This window comes from Natator depressus, chromosome 7 (assembly GCF_965152275.1).
Source record: "Natator depressus isolate rNatDep1 chromosome 7, rNatDep2.hap1, whole genome shotgun sequence".
Taxonomy (NCBI): domain Eukaryota; kingdom Metazoa; phylum Chordata; order Testudines; family Cheloniidae; genus Natator; species Natator depressus.
In genome coordinates, this window is record NC_134240.1 from 68,173,425 (window position 1) to 68,190,381 (window position 16,957).

The 16,957-nt window shown below is 44.5% G+C and overlaps 1 protein-coding gene across 5 annotated transcripts in view; it reads left to right on the plus strand.

Moving 5' to 3' along the window:
* The first annotated feature begins 7,781 nt into the window (after positions 1-7,781).
* TSPAN14 (tetraspanin 14) overlaps positions 7,782-16,957 on the plus strand; it is a 76,869-nt gene continuing 67,693 nt past the window's right edge. For 2 of the 5 annotated variants that reach the window (XM_074958710.1, XM_074958709.1), the window contains exons 1-2: positions 7,782-8,015; positions 8,097-8,254. The gene's annotated coding sequence lies outside the window, so the exon portion shown is untranslated. Of the gene's footprint in view, positions 8,016-8,096; positions 8,255-12,712; positions 12,776-12,868; positions 13,068-16,957 lie in introns of those variants that run through there. The other 3 variants (XM_074958711.1, XM_074958712.1, XM_074958713.1) reach the window with 3 other exon arrangements.

Genomic DNA, 16,957 nt, shown 5'->3' on the forward strand with positions numbered 1-16,957 from the left:
CCCAGGTAAATAACCTTGTGACCTCCCCCCTCCTCAGGGTCCCAACCCCAGTTTGAGAACCCCTAGACTAGATAATCATAATGATCCTTTCTGGCCTTAAAATCTGTGAATCCTAACTCCATTGACTTTAATGGAGGAGTGGATACTTAACAGCTCTGAAAACAGAGCTTTAAGTTTGACTGTGGCACATGTCACTCTTGCTACCTTTGTGTCAGTGTTTCTTCATTTACTGTGTTCTCAACTCAGTGGAGAGAGATCTCTTCTTGTCAATTCGTGGCAGCTAAAAAAGGCAATTTCAAAGAAATCTGAAATTTCCCAACCACTGCAGACTAGTATTAGCACATCTAGGTTATTTAAAACTCTCACAGTGTTTAAATGACACTCTTCAGGACTCTTTTTATTTTTTTTAAATACTTCCTCCCAGAGAGAGAACTATTTTGACTAAACCTCTGTCTGTACCCACCTTTTTGTTTTTCCTTTGTGAAGAGGATGTACGTGAGCCTATGGCATCTAAAATTTGGTACCCACATGTTTACTAAGACATTTGATTTGAAAGCCATACTTGAGCCCATCTCTTGCTTACTGCCATTATTTTGAAATTTGTTTTTTCTATCCTTAGTGAGGGGTCCAAATGCAGCACAGCTTCTACATCAGCTAGTCATTTCACTTGACCTTACTCTGTGTAACCCTGTCTGACATGTGAGGTCATTAATAGAGGTTGGGATGTACTTTTTGCACACAGTTCCCAATTTAAAAAGACAGTGTGGATGCTTAAGACGGAGGCAGTGATATTGTTAGAACAGCAGCCCACCTCTGATTCGGGTCTATTAAAATGTCATGTAAACATCTGTCCACAAGCAGCTTACTCTTAGCCCTAGTCAGCCTCCTGCAGAATGAGCAAATTGTTTTTGCCCATGTCTCTGCCTTTCTTCAGGAAATTGCCCTAGACTGTCCTATATCTTAGGTTGTCTTCACTCAGTTTATGTACAGATTTAACTCTTTCAGTTTGTGTGTGTGTGTGTCTATTACTGAAATAGTTAAACCAGTTCAGCCTCCAGTGGGGGTGCAGTTAGATCAGCATAAAGGTGCCTTATGGGACAAAGCTATAGCAGTATAATTTACAGAGATAAATTATGCTGGTATAAGTACCTTCATACCTCTATAATGAAGTCCATACTGGGAAGGTTGTACCATTTTAATATATTGATATAGTTAAAAAGGTTACATTTTGTGTATGTAGATAAACTGTTGTTGTGGGGTGCCGAAAAACTCCAGTAATTTTGTATCCCATCCTGCCAGAACATGGGCTTATGTCCCTCTCTAGTGGCTATACCATGTAAGAGGTTGCATCCGATGAAGTTAGCTGTAGCTCACGAAAGCTTATGCTCAGATAAATTGGTTAGTCTCTAAGGTGCCACAAGGACTCCTTTTCTTCATGTAAGAGGGGGTAAGTCTGCTGTTGACTCCAACATAATGGACCACCTTCTAGCTCTCTTGGCAGAGGGGTCATGCTTTTAGATCCAGAGCTTTCAGGTTCAACCCCTGCATGACACATCCAAGTCACGGTTACACTTTCATCCATTTCTTTCACCATCCAGTGGAGTTAAGGAAACTGAGGCAGGAAGCCAGCTTTCATCCCGTCCCACTTCAGGCTTAAAATGCTTAGCTGTTGCTTAAAGGGCATTATATGTATCCCTTTACCCTGTTCAGCCAGGCTGACCTATGACTATGCCTCTCAAAAGGCCCTGTGCAATGTTTTATCAAGGACTGGAATCACCCCTAGGGGCTGTCAGGCCCTCTTGCACTCAGGTCAGGCACAGCACATGGACTATTCAGGTGATGCCTCTGGCCAGAGAAGGGAGAGAATGTTAGAATCAGAATGTTCTGTGGCAGTTGGACATGAGCCGTTACGGGGCAGTGCTACCAACGCCGGTGAGATGTGGTGTTTTGCTTGAAGCCTGAAACTCCTGAGTCCTGTGGCGGTATCAGCATCTCAGGTTTTTTGGTCTTTTAAAATGTGAGTTTCTAGTTTCTCCTGGTTGCAGAGAAGACCCCAAAGCTGTAAACCCTAAGCGTTCAAAAGGCAAAGAAACTCCAAATGTAGTTTTTTTTTTTTTGTTTTTTTTGTTTTTTTTAAATCGTAAAATCCCATGATTTTTAAACCCATCGTGAGACTTTTGGGGGCCTGACCTGTCTTTTTTTGAACATGCGGCAATAGTGAAGAGAGAGGGGACTGAAAAAAATCTAGTGAGAGCTCCAGGACAGACAGAAACAGGGAACAGGTTGGGAAAGTTAAGAGGAATTTGGATAAAGCGTGTGAAGCGGACAGTCTCTAGGAGATAATGCACAAGTGAGCTTGAGAATGCAAAGGAAAAACAATCTACTTGGAATGATAACAGAGCATCTGATGAAGCTGCCTCACTGCAGTGTGTGGGCGGGGGAGGAGTCGTCTGAATAGCGGCTTTATCACAATATTCTCTACTTGAATGTAAAAAAAAAAAATTCAATGTATTTTTGCTCATTGCGATTAGCCTCTGTGTTGATGGTTGCTGTGCAGCATCAGTGACCCCTGCAGGCTCAGCTTCTTACATTTATTTCATTTGTTCTGCTCGCTTTTTTAATAAATAGGTACACAAAATCTGAGTGACTCCTTTAAAGAGACATACTCAACTTTTAAATCAGTTTGGTCTGGAAATTGTTTGCCTACTTTAGTTACAAGTAAGATTATGGTAAAATGACTATAACTAGAAGAGATCAGAAAGCAAACTCTAGTTTTTCAGTTGGTTTACTCTGTGTTTGTGAAAGAAAGCAATTTGTGTAAGGTCTGTTTCACTGTAGCCTATTTCCCTTTGCCTGGGATGGGGGTAGGTTGTTTTTGTTTTTGTTTTTTTTTCTTTCTTCCCACACAAATATGAGAACACGCTTTTAAACAACAGGATACTGTTGTGAAATCACCAAATTATCAGGAAGACTTGGGGGCAGATGTTAGTAGCTGAAACTGCTTTTAACTCATTCTTTTAAAAATGTTGATGTAGATCTCAGGTTTACAGTGTCCCTTTAAGTCATCTGGTAAACTGTCTACATGACAGGGTCTTTTCTGTTTGTTTTCTATGCTGTGTTTTTTGTTTCACTTTGTCAGTAATATATTCTTGTTGCTGTGAGACCACCTGAAGTTGGTGCCATTTACAGGCTTGTGTAAAAAGAAGAGAATTCCAAGGAATCCTCCCTGCATTTTTCAGATTTATTTCCTACAAAACAAAGAGAGTATTTTAAGGAAGACATACAAGGAAATCTACTCTGTATAGTTTCACCACTGGATGTCACTGCTTCTCCAGGTGTAAGGAAGGTCAGGGATAAAGGGGTACTGCAAAGAATTTGCAAAGTAAATAAATGTGCCAGAAATTGAACACCATGGATTCCTACTGGGCTAGAAGAAACCTGTTAGAAAAGACAACAGGAGCAGCTGAAAGACAAATATTCTTGTGCCCTTTTTACTGTTACGTACCTTCTACTTTCCTAATATAGGAGATTTGGGATGGGACAAATGGGGAGGGGCGGAATGGTACAGTCTGGCCATTTTATAAATACACCATACATATGCATTTATAAAAATGGGCTTGGGAGGAAATTACTAATTTAATAGAACTACAGCGAAAACACTTGATAAAACATTAGTTGGAATGACAGTGGTTCACTGCAGGTGGATTGAGGATAATAGACTCTCTGTCATTCCCACATTAATGCTTTATCGAACTTCTTCTTGGATAGCGAGAATGAACGTTCCTCAATTACTTTCCGTAGTAGACTGTCTGTTACAGCTGAGACTAATTTAGTGGATGAGCCAGTACATGCACCACCCAATTGGAAATGCTAGAGGGAGATGAGGTGGAGAAAATATGGAGAAATGTGAAATAGCAATTACAGTGTGAGTTAGCTGGAATAAATGGTCCAGTCTAATCCTACTGGCTGCTTGATTCAGCCAAACTACAGTTTGGGCTAGTGGCTTAAAAAGGACAAGAACATTTAAATCTTTACCTCCTTAGCTTCTAATTATTTTCTTGTAGCCTTATTATCTGAGACTGTTTGAACTCTCTCAGAATCTTCTCAGGTGTTTCATCCCCTTTTATATTTCTCTTGTTGCCTATATCTTTCCTAACCAGTGGAGCTTGCAATCACACATCGCAATCTCAGGTGAAACCACTTGCGTACAGTGACACGTCCTGGCAGCAATAGAACCTTCCTCCCCTACGAATTCGTACTTCAGTCAGGAGAAGCAATAGATAATAATTCTATAATAGCAATAATGTCCTCAGTTGCAGGGACCAGTGAACAGCTGTGGTCCCTGTGCCCCATTCCAGCAACTTCTCCTGGTCCCTCATTTAATGTTAGGAAACGTTTTGTGATGGCCACAGGAAATGGTGTTGATGAGCTATGTGTAAACATGACAGTTTGCATCTCTATCAGTCTTGTTTTCTACTTCAGCCTCTTCATTCTAGTGAGAAAATTGAAGCCTTGGCCAAGCAAAGCTTTACAGAGTTTACAAGTTTGCCTTTGCAGTTAAAATTACTGCAATAGAGGGGATACTATTTAAACTTTATAACAAGGAGCTATTGTGAATATAGAGGGAAGGTTGGTTGGTTAGTGGCAAAGGCAACTGAAACATTTTTAAGAGTGACCACTGCGGTAATCCCCACTCTTAAAGATGAAAATATACCCCACTGTAATGTTCCCTGCATACAGTATAACAGCAACCCTTTCACACGCCTGTCACAAAGGATGTGGAATCTGTTTAAAATGTTGATTACTGCAATCTCCATGGCTAGTGGCCTACCAGTACCAAAGCCTCCTAGACTCTCTCCCCCACCCCCCACCCCCGGTTGATCAGATCATTTCAAATGAAAATCTGGGATGTTGATGGCAGGGGAGATGGGCGTCCACAGGCAAAGGGCATGGACAGAGATTAGACAAGTTGCTGACGTACACCAGTACAGAGAGGAGTGGTGTGAGTGTGACAGTGTATTTCCCACCCAACTTTCTACACTGTTAAAGAGGAAGAGGGCATCTTGGAGAGAAGAAGGCACCAATGGCCAGCACTGCATCCTGCAATGCTCAGGTAGTGGTTCTCAACCTGCGGCCTGCTTGCGGCCCAATCAGCACAGAGCTGCAGCCCATGTGACATCCTCAGGGCCATACAGGTAGTACTGGATGCAGCCCACAATGGTAAATGGGTTGAGAACCACTGGATCTCTTCTCCTCGTTGCAAAACCACTCAACAGGACCGCACCAAGACATAGACACCATAAGGCCTGTACCTCAGGCTCCAGCTCAAGGAGGCATTGAATTACATCAGACTTTTTTTTTTTTTAAGTTTGCAGCCCTCAGGTTGTGAAGAAATGCTTGGAAAAAATGAACTGACCATAACCGAAGCAGTGCTGTCTGCTTCAGGCTGCAGACAGTCTGAAACAATGGCTCTGAGGGGTGGGAACTGCCCCATGTATCTCTGTGGTGTGTTAATTCTAAGAGCCATTGTGCTGGGGATACCTGCTAATATCACTCAGCAGAGACTCTGTGGGTCAGGAGGGTCCAGCCTACTATTCACCCAAGAGAGCCAAGTTATTGGTGCTCCCTGAATAGCTGAGCGGTAACTGTCAGGAAGCAGCTGTTCCCGGTGACCAGCAGAGGCATTGATGTGCAGGAGCTCAGCACAGCAATCTAATGATAGCCAGGGGCAGCGTGTGAAGGTGGTCTGAGCAATCTAATGATAGCCAGGTTCAGGGACTGGTAGAAACAGGGATCTGTTTTTCATAAACACAATCAGAAGACTGGGGAAATCTCCTTACTTGGGGGTGTTCCCATAAAACCAGACTATATGATTACTCTCATCTCTCTGAACATTATTGCCAATTGCAAGTGTTCAAAACCCATGAATTAGTCCATCCCCCACAAGCAGGAGATTGATTTAAAAATCACAAGACACATTTTTTAAAATGTGTTCTTGGATTCTTTTTCTTTGCTTGCTGGTTGCTGAACCTTTAGTGTGTTCTCAGTTAAATGTTTTCAAGCTTTTCTCCACCGCGGCATAGCTCCACTAGAACCTCAGAGTTACAAACAGCTTGGGAATGGGGGTTGTTTGTAACTCTGAACAAAACCTTATGGTTCTTTCAAAAATTTAAAACTAAACATTGACTTAATACAGCTTTGAAATTTTACTATGCAGAAGAAAAATGCTGTTTTTAACCATCTTAATTTAAATGAGTTTTCTTACCTTGTCAAATCTTTTTTTATTTCCCTTTCCCTTTATTTTTTTAGTAGTTTACATTTAACACAGCACTGTAAAGTACTTGCTTTGTGGGTGGGGGGCGTCTCTGCTGCTGCCTGATTGTGTACTTTGCTTCCAAATGAGGAGTGTGATTGAACAGTCAGTTACTAACTCTGGTGTTCATAACTCTGAGGTACCACTGTACAATGGTGCAGTTGAACTCAATCCCCCAAGGAGCTTAGGAAATGGAATGACATTCTGGCACTTCACCTGGCACACACACGGTTGCAAAACCACTCACTCATTGGTCCTGCTACCCACCCCGATCACTGCAGAGGAGGCAGCTGGGCCAAATGTGAGCGAGTGGCATTGCAACTTGACTCATGGGGTTGTAGTGCCACTCAAGTTTGGCCCAACCTCCCTTGCACCATGATGGAGGAGCAGCTGGGCCAAACCTGAGTGGAGCTTTGACTCCATGTGCCAGGTTGTGATGCTACTCATCAAATTTGGCTGGTATTGTGACAGGGTGGATCAGGTGATGTGAGCAGCTGCCTGTAGGCTGGGATGGGGCAGAATACTGACCTGGAGGAAGGAGGGGTGAGTGACTAACAAATTTCCCCTGGCAGTGGGTGAGGGGCAAGGTGCTGGTGGGCTATGGATTGGTGTGGGTGAGGGAGTGGAGGATGTTGGTGGGTTGTGGTGCAAATGGGGATATTGGGGGCAAGCAAAATTTTAGATTTCAGAATTGGGAAGGGGGCCCCTAATCTATTCTTGCACCAGGGCCCACTGAGGCATCAATACACTATTGTTGTCATGCCCATGAGGATTAGACATTTAGCTTTTGCTTAAAAAAACAAATAAAGTGAGATTCCCACCTAGTCACAGGACTCCAGGAGCTGGGGGGTTGAAGACAAACAGCAAATAGTGCAAGACTTGTGATTAAAAATGAGGATTGTAGCAATGCTCTATATAATACTTTAATTTTAAATCAGTTTTTAATCTAAAACAAGAGACGGAGTGGGCCCAGGTCTGGAAGTGGGCTAATTATAACCTCTCAGGAAGGCTGTGTGCCTTAATTAATCTCCTGGTGTGTATGAAGTATAGCTGAGCCACTGTCAGCCTGATGAGCGTTACAAATATTTGTAAAGCCCTTTGAGTCTGTAGGATGGCAAGTATTTTGAATAGGGGAGGGGGAGGGGGAGGAATCATATTAAACGGAATACAAAAATTAACTGGTGGGAGTGTCTAAAATGCACGTGACTGGAATTAGTGGGTGTTTCTCTTAGCTAAATTTAGGCCAGAATATGAACTTCCCCCCTACAAACCATTAGAGACACGGGTTGAAAAAAAAAAAGCTAGTTGATGTGCATGGAGAGGTCAGGGTAGAATTGTATCCAGAAGGAGAGGCAAACTCAGGCATCCGCTCCCTGGAAGTTCTCCTTTGTGTAAAATGACCCTGTCTGTGTGCGCGTCCTGTTGCGAAAGAGAGGCGGGGCCTGATAGACACGATTAGTACATTTCCTGTGCTGCCAAGGAGTATAGCAGCTGCACACCACTGGAGAGCTTGGCAGGGAAAGCTCTGCAGAATCGGGTGTCATTATTTACTGAGCGCGGGGGACTTCCTTTTCACGTGTGATCCGCTTTCATGGACTAACCGAGGCAGGAACCAACCGAGGAACGCCTGTGTTTTTAGCAGCCTCTTGCCTTTCACCCAAGTTAGTGAAACTTACTAAGCAGGCTCCGGGGCTGCTCCTGGGTGAGTCTCGTTTCCTGTGCTGCTTTCGGCTGTGTACAGATCTTCCTTGTGTGCTGCCGTCATTGTGTCACTCTCTCTTAGGTGCTGTTGTTTCCTGGTCTTCGGCTCTTTACCGGCGTGGCTCTTTACAATCGTTCTCCCCAGCTAATTTCTCCCTGGGCTTTTTCTAAGAGCGATTCTCGTTCGTAGCCCGGAGCAGGAGCAGCCCGATTGTTAACGCTGCACCCAGCCTTCTGGTTGTAAGTCTTTCCTTCCTCTCTCTTGGGGATTTAGACAATGAATGAGAATGTTCTCTCTCGTTAGTCTGCCGAGCCTGTCGGGACTCAGTCCTATTGGGTTCCGGGAAGTGGGCGGGCACTCACACGGTTCATGTACATTAGCCTCAAATTTTGTAGTTGATCGTGTTCGCTGGGGTGGGTTCGAAGAGCCCACGTGGAATTTATTTGTATTGTCACATAGTGAGAGAGAGTGTGCATGAGTCTGTCTTAGTTTATACCTTCACGTAAATAGGCGAGAGAGGAGATGTGCATAAAACTTCTAAAATGCTGAGCAGAGTGAGGCTCAAGAGAAAAGAAGCTCAAGAAGGCAACCTTGAGAGGCTTCTCTGGGAGTTAAAGTTGTAGCAGGGCTTGCCTATGGTGGTTGAGATGCAATTAGTTCCACATGGGAGAAAGGTTTCAGAGTAGCAGCCCTGTTAGTATGTAGTCACAAAAAGAAAAGGAGTACTAGTGGCACCTTAGAGACTAAACAATTTATGGGAGAAAGTTTCCTGTAATCGTACTGTCGCTATTTAAGAAACAGGTCTGCCTGCACTGTGAATGCCCTTTAAACCATCCACGTTGAATTCTACAAGTCATTTTAATAATGATTTACTGGACTGATGGGGATGCTCTCACAACAATTTCTTTTAGTGTCTCTTCCCCCCTCCTTTCCACATGCACACAATTTTCTCAAAGCTCATAACAATGCTATTAAAGGGCATTGGTATATTGTATTATCTCATGGCTTCAATTGCAGCCTTCCCAGATGAGTAAAGCTCTGATCCCGCAACAGACTCCTGATGGAGCTCAGTCGAAATCACCAGGGCCTATTTTGGCTTCTGTTAACAGTATTTAAAATGTGACCGGGTTTCCTATATCACCCAGCTGTAAAGTTGTTAGATCTGATATTGCTAATCAGGATCCAACTGAGCCAGTACTTGAATGAGAAAGATAAGATGCTGCAGGAGGTGGTGGCATCAGTACACAGTTGACACACTCTTCCCTCTGGTTCAATAACAAAATACTGCCAAGATGAGTTTGGATGGGCTATCTTCCAGATGAATCAGAAAGTGGAGGTCCTGTCCACTTGAGGGCATTAAAAGGGCATCTTGCAGCAGTAGAATTAACATGTTCAGGTCCAGTTGCAGTTTAATCAATTGCATTCTAACTAGCCCCTCCCACTGCAGTTTCAACTGAATATGCTATTACAGAGCACTGTTTAACAGTTGCTTTGTTCCACCTGGAGAGGTGAGTTGAGTAATAGTCCTTCTTTAGACCTTGTTTACATGGGAAAGGGTCTTTTGGTATAACCAAAGGGTGTAAATGTAAACCTCTGTAGCTATGTTGGAATAACCTCTCTCTCCCATTATAGTATGAGTGCCCGTCCCCCTTTTATTTTTTTAGTCGTCATTAAGGAAGGGAGAACAGGAGTACTTGTGGCACCTTAGAGACTAACAAATTTATTAGAAAAGCTTTTGTGGGCTACAGCCCACTTCATCGGATGCACAGAATGGAACATATAGTAAGAAGATATATACACACATACATATAAGTTGGAAGTTACCATACAAACTGTGAGAGGCTAATTAGTTAAGATGAGCTATTATCAGCAGGCAAAAAAAACTTTTGTAGTGATAATCAAGATGGCCCATTTAGACAGTTGACAAGAAGGTGTGAGGATACTTAACTTAGGGAAATGGATTCAATAAGTGTAATGACCCAGCCACTCCCACTCTCTATTCAAACCCAAGTTAATGGTATCTAGTTTGCATATTAATTCAAGCTCAGCAGTTTCTCCTCGGGGTCTGTTTTTGAAGCTTTTCTGTTGCAAAATTGCCACCCTTAAAACTTTTACTGAGTGGCTAGACAGGTTGAAGTGTTCTCCTACTGGTTTTTAAATGTTATGATTCCTGATGTCGTCTTTTGCGTAGAGACTGTCTGGTTTGGCCAATATACTTGGCAGAGGGGCATTGTTGGCACATGATGGCACATATCACATTAGTAGATGTGCAGGTGAACAAGCCTCTGATGGCGTGGCTAATGTGATGAGGTCCTATGATGATGTCACTTGAATAAATATGTGGACAGAGTTGGCATCGGGCTTTGTTGGAAGGATAAGTTCCTGGGTTAGTGTTTTTGTTGTGTGGTGTGTGGTTGCTGGGGAGTATTTCTTTCAGGTTGGGGGGGCTGTCTGTAAACAAGGACTGTCCTGTCTCCCAAGATCTCTGAGAGTGAGGGATCATTTTTCAGGATAGGTTGTAAATCTTTGATGCGCTGGAGAGGTTTTAGTTGGGGGGCCGAAGGTGACAGCTAGTGGCGTTCTGTTACTTTCTTTGTTGGGCTTGTCCTGTAGTAGGTGACTTTGGGGTACTTTTCTGGCTCTGTCAATCTGTTTTTTTTCACTTCAGCAGGTGGGTATTGTAGTTTTAAGAACGCTTGATAGAGATCTTGTAGGTGTTTGTCTCTGTCTGAGGGATTGGAGCAAATGTGGTTGTATTTTAGAGCTTGGCTGTAGACAATGGATCATGTGGTATGTCCTGGATGGAAGCTGGAAGTATGTAGGTAAGTATAGCGGTCAGTAGGTTTCCGGTTTAAGATAAACTCAGTAAAGTAACTCATACCATAAGTGCCCACATGAGAGCTATTCTAGTGTAACTGCAGAATTGGTGTAACTGGTAAAACTTTCCTATGTAGACAAGGAGTAGTAGAACTTTACTATCTTCAAAGTGCTGTGTGAACATTAAGGCCTCAATTCAACACATGCCTAATCTAAGATTAAAGTTAAGCACATATTTAAGCACCTTGTTGATTCAATTGACTCCATTTGGAATCCTTCGTGATGCTTATTTATTATTTGTATTACTATAGCACGGGGTGGGCAAACTACAGCCTGGGGGCTGTATCTGGCCCTTCAGACGTTTTAAGCTGGCCCTCAAGATCCTGCCGGGTTGGGGGGCTTGTCCCACTCCACACGTGCCATGGCCGCATGCAGCTCCTGGAAGCAGCGGCACGTCCCCGCTCTGGCCCCAAGCACCACCCCCGCTGTTTCCATTGGCCAGGAACCATGGGCAATGGGAGCTGCGGGGGTGGTGCCCGCTGACAGGGCAGCGCACAGAACCACCTGGCCACGCCTCCACGTAGGAGACTGGGACATGCTGCTGTTTCCGGGAGGTGCTTGAAGTAAGAGCTGCCCGGAGCCTGCACCCCTAACCCCCTCCCATGCCCCTCACTCTCTGCCCCAGCCCTGATCCCCCTCTGAACCCCTCGGTCCTAGCCCGGAGCACCCTCCTGCACCCCCAGCCCCTCATCCCCACCCCAGAGCCCACACCCCCAGCCGGAGCCCTTGCCCACACCCCAACCCCCTGCCCCAGCCCAGGGCCCCTTCCTGCACCCTGAATGCCTCATTTCCAGCCCCACCCCAGAGCCTGCACCCCCAGCTGGCACCCTCACCCACTCCCACATCCCAAACCTGTTTCGTGAGCATTCATGGCCCCCCATACAATTTCCATACCCAGATGAGGCCCTCGGGCCAAAACATTTGCCCACCCCTGCTATAGCAACTAGGAGCCTCAGGCATGGACCAGGATCCCAGTGTGCTAGGTGCTGTACAGAAACAACCAAAAAGGCTGTCCGTGTTGCAAAGAAGAAAAAATACTGTAAATAAGAGCTTGCACTCTGGTGGTGGGGGTGGGTAGGAGGGAGGGGATGGACAGTCAGGCCTTAGTGTCTCATGGGAGGGAAAAATTGATTCAGCACTGTAACATCTAGGCACTCTGCAACTCTTGTTTAAGTGATTAAAACTGGCAGTGCCTTAAAGCGATGAATATCTAAGAAAAAGAATGAAAGCACAGAGTGTTGCTTGGAGATACAAAGTCACTCCTAGACATTTATTTAGAGATGCAGCCTTCGGCTATCAGCACCAACCACTTGTGAATCCCCAGGCCGGGTCCAGTATTGATAGCGTTATCGTTACTAGTTCTAAGTAGCTAAGCATACAGACTAGCTTCAAGCGCTTGTGCATGGATGAGTGTGTGTCATTCTTGCTGTTTGTGTGAAGCTGGAGTTCTGTGTGGGGGAATTGTGGGAAAGCGTGGGCTGGGAATTTTAATCCATTCTGGGCCTCCTAATTGGGATAAAATGTGGCTGGCCTTGTGGGGAGGAAGAGTGCTGCTGTTTTGTGTTTTTTTTTAACTCCTCTCTGTTGTCTTTAAAAACATATCTAGGGCCCTCGCTGTCTCAGATTGGTGTTCTGTGATGTGGGGTTATCAACTCTGAAGAGAGTGTCTAGTTGGTGTGGTGTGTTAATCTAGTAATGGTATTAAAAGAAGCTCAGTTATTTTCATCTTGAGCAAACTATGCTGAAAACAACAGCAATGCTTTCCTAAGAAAATAGGAACACAACTTTGTTTTTATTGAAACAGCATTTTCTTCTAAAGAATGGAACTTGTGTTTTAAAAATCTGGAAACAAATGTTTATAGCAGCATTGTTGTGGTGGTTCGGTGAGTAGTTTGAAGTACTTTATAAGTTTTCATTTTTTAAAACTAAGCCTGGAAACTTCCTGGGGGGGTAGACATTGTATTATCTCATCTTAGGGTATGTCTGCGCTACCCGCCGGATCAGCAGGCGGCAATCCATCCAGCGGGGATTGATTTATCGCAACTAGACTAGACACGATAAATCGACCCCCCCGAGCGCTCTCCCGTCGACTCTTGGACTCCAGCACTGCGAGAGGTGCAGGCAGAGTCGATGGGGGAGCAGCAGCAGTCGACTCACCATGGTGAAGACGCCACGGTAAGTTGATCTAAGTACGTTGACTTCAGCTACGTGAATAACGTAGCTGAAGTTGTGTAACCTAGATTGATTTTCTCCCCCCACCCCCGTGTAGACCAGGGCTTACAGAGGAGGTGGCAGAAGCTCCTGGTGCCTGAATGCTGTACTCAAGATCCTGCAGCAAGTCAGTGGTGGAAATGTGAATCGAATCCAGGGGCCTGATTCTAGGTTACTCCCTGCTAGGGTTGCCAACCCTCCAGGATTGCCCTGGAGTCTCCAGGAATTAAGATTAATCTTTAATTAAAGATCATGTCATGTAATGAAATCTCGAGGAATACATCCAACCAAAATTGGCAACCCTATTCCCTGCCTTTGCTTGAGGCAGGAATGAGAGTGGGCAAAGGTGGCTTAAAGCCACCTTTGAGCTCTTTATACTCTGGGGATATGCAGTTGTTTGCCAGGCCCCTAATGAAAGTCAGAGCAAACTTGATACTGCTCTGTTTATGCTCTGCTTCCCATAGCCCCTGAAAAATTCAGAATAACTCCCCCCAGTTTAGGGTAGATTGGGATGGGAACAAGGTCATAAATCAGTACTGTCAAGGGGTCCGTTTGTGTGGGAGGTGACCACTCTAAGACATCTTTCTGTGGCCAGAGAAGCGTAACGCTAGACCAGACATCAATTTAGAGCACCTTCTCTGGGACTGAAGATTACAACTTTGCTGTGTTTTAATGTAAGTCTGTAGCACAGGTACTTGGGATGCAGGAAGTTAAATAGCACACTTGCAGTGAATGAGCAATTGGGCAGCTACTCTTTTTAAGCAGTAGCTCAGTATGTTGTGATGTTGACATGTTCCTTTAAGGATGGTTAAATGTGGTCCATGGAGCCTTGAAAGGGGAGCAGTAGCCATCCTTTTTCCTGCAATCGCAGGGTAAAGATGACAAGGATTTTATTGATTGGAGCCTTGACCACAGCAAACCTTTCCTATTCATCTATCAGGTTTTGCCTGAACAGCCTCAGGTGTTGCAAAGTTTGAGCACCCTTAGTTAGAACAGGTTGAGTTTGTGTATGGTTCTGTGTTGTCTGGTTTTTGTCTTCAATGTGAACTCTGCAGGGTTTGAATGTTGGTCTCTGTTAGATCCTCTACTTTGTAACTGAACTCTTCTGCCACCAAACTACAGTTGGCAGGGGGTGGGGAGATCAAAATGTGTGGTTTGTATACTTCTGAAACAACTAAGCTTTTTTTGCTCAAAGTTTGCATTACAGAGCCAAGAATGTGTCTACCCACAAGCTTATTTTCATGCCATCCTTCTGTGCATTGTAGGCTTTCTGGGCCAATACGTCTCAAAAAAAGGAAACTATGGTACCGTGCTTTCTGCTGGCATAAATTATGTGTTTAAGAGTACTTAACAGTGTATAGTTCATGGATGCTGTGTTTACCTCTTTGTGACAAGTTGTTTCTGTGGAACCACCTTGTTTTAAAAGAACAAAACCACTTTAGTGTGAGTTGTGTATATTCAGTTTTTATTATGAGGGGACACCTACTGGCCCTCTGACCTTCCGATCAGAACAAATAGACATATGCATGTGTGTTTTGCTCTCTCAGCCAATAAAGGTAGAACAAGAGGCCTCCCTTGGAAAGCATCTGCCTCCATCAGTGCAGGCTCAATATTCTTCCACGTCCTCGTTTGCTATTGCCACTACCAGAACAGGACTGTTGGCAGATAAGCTGCTACGGATCATCCCGGGTTTTATAAGCCCACCTGGGTACATTGAGTACTGCTGGATTTCAACAACTAGGGATAGCTGTGCTGTATGGGCAGGATGCCAAGGGATGACTGCTCCTCTCCTGCTCTTCATCAGCTGCTCCTACTGAGGATGAGTCAAAGGAAGGGAGTGTAGCAGCATGTGAGCTCTTCAGGTCATTTGATCTGCCCAAAGTGAGGATTTATCCGTCTCAAAGCTGGAAGCTCTCATCAGAGGGAACTTCAGGAGATGAAACTATTTTTCTAGGAGTTTCAGTTATCAGTGTATTTATTACACTCAAACTCTTTTGGCTCTTATCGACCTGACCTTATTTACAGCATCACCACTCGGGGAAAAAAGCTCCAAATGGCTGCTCTGTGTAGGGGGAAAACAAGCCTCATTCTGCTTGATTGACTCATCATTTCAGCATTGCACCTGCATCTCACTGTCTAAATATACAACATATAGTTGGAAGTTCAGATACATAGAAGTTCAGATACAGCCCCAAGATGAAATGGCTCCAACACCTGTGCTTCCAGCAGGAAATGGAAACAAATCACACTCCCTGTGTTTCCTATGCATTCGGAAGGCCCCTGGTAGAACCCAGCTAGCAAGTGGGTCTGACAGTCTTCTTTTTCTTTTGGTTTCCTGCCCGCAGCCCTCCCTCTTTATCTTCCTCTTTCAGAAGCAAATAAGTGCTCTGTGCTGGGAATAAAGCTCATGCTGCCAAACTGTGAATTCCCCCTTCTGATCAGCCTCTCCACAACCAAACATTGTTTTTGCTTGGAGAACAGCTTCTGTCCATCCTCATCCTTGGAGTGTCAAGGCTGGAGCTTCTGGCAAAGCAGTGACTATTAGGTCGTCCTCGCCTTTTAATTACGGACTCAAAAGCCAGAGGCGAGGGTTTAAAGGTTCTATGTCTCTAACAATGAGAGGAATCAACCGTAGGCATCTTGGAACTATTCCTCCAGTCACTCCAGGCATATTATTATTTGACTAAATGTCTCTGTCTTGCCTGTCTGATTTTGTGACTGAAAATATAAGTAAATAACGAATAATGGTAAAAATCTCTTTGGTAAGAGCCTGATCCAAAGACCATTAAAATTGGTTGGCAGTTTTCCTTCAACAATCATGGGCTTTGGCTCAGGCCCTAGCTGAGTCTAATTAAAAAATGGATTGATGGTGGACTGAATAGGGATTGGTACCATGGTCCTTTTAGTAGTTCATGTAGGGTTGCCAGCTTTCCAATTTTTCAAAACCAGACACTACAGACCCTGTTGCCTGCTCCTCACTCCCCCAGGACTCGCCTGCAGAGAGGGGCTGGGAGGAACTGACGCGGAGCTTACCTGCCCAATTGGGGCACGGCAGGGTGGAGGGGGGGTGTCAGTCTCAAAGCAAGGGGCCAGGGGCAGTCGTGGCGTGGCAGGGGTGAGGAGCTCAGGCAATCGGGGTGGAGGAGGGTCTGTTTCTGGAGTGAAGGGCGGGAGAGAGCTGGGGTCTCAGGAAGTTGAGAAGACGGTACCTACCTCCTCTGCGGGAGCCAGTTCCGAAACTTCTCTCCAGTCCAGCAGTAGCTGCTCTTCCTAACCTCCTGTGGTAAACAGACTTTTGATGTCTAGTCAGCAGTACTGACCAGAAACTGCCTGGGTCCCCTTTGGAGCAGACTTTCTGGTTGAAAACTGGACAACCCTAAGTTCACACCTTTTCAAATGTGCAGTTTTCTGTGCCAGATTAAATATTTAATATCCTGTTTTTCCTAAATAATAGATGGGGTTTTGTAGGTGTGGTGGGTTTATTTTTTTGTTTTTGTTTTTTCTTTTTTAAAGTAGCTTCTAAAGCAATAGAAAGTAGAATGAAGCACTACAGCTCTTCCCATTGGGGCAGCTGAATGCTGTGAATTATAGGAGAAGCACAATTATTTTTCAGAGTAACAGCCGTGTTAGTCTGTATTAGCAAAAAGAAAAGGAGGACTTGTGGCACCTTAGAGACTAACCAATTTATTTGAGCATGAGCTGTCGTGAGCTACAGCTCACTTCATCGGATGCATACTGTGGAAGCTGCAGAAGACATTATATACACACAGAGACCATGAAACAATACCTCCTCCCACCCCACTCTCCTGCTGGTAATCGCTTATCTAAAGTGATCATCAAGTTGGGCCATTTCC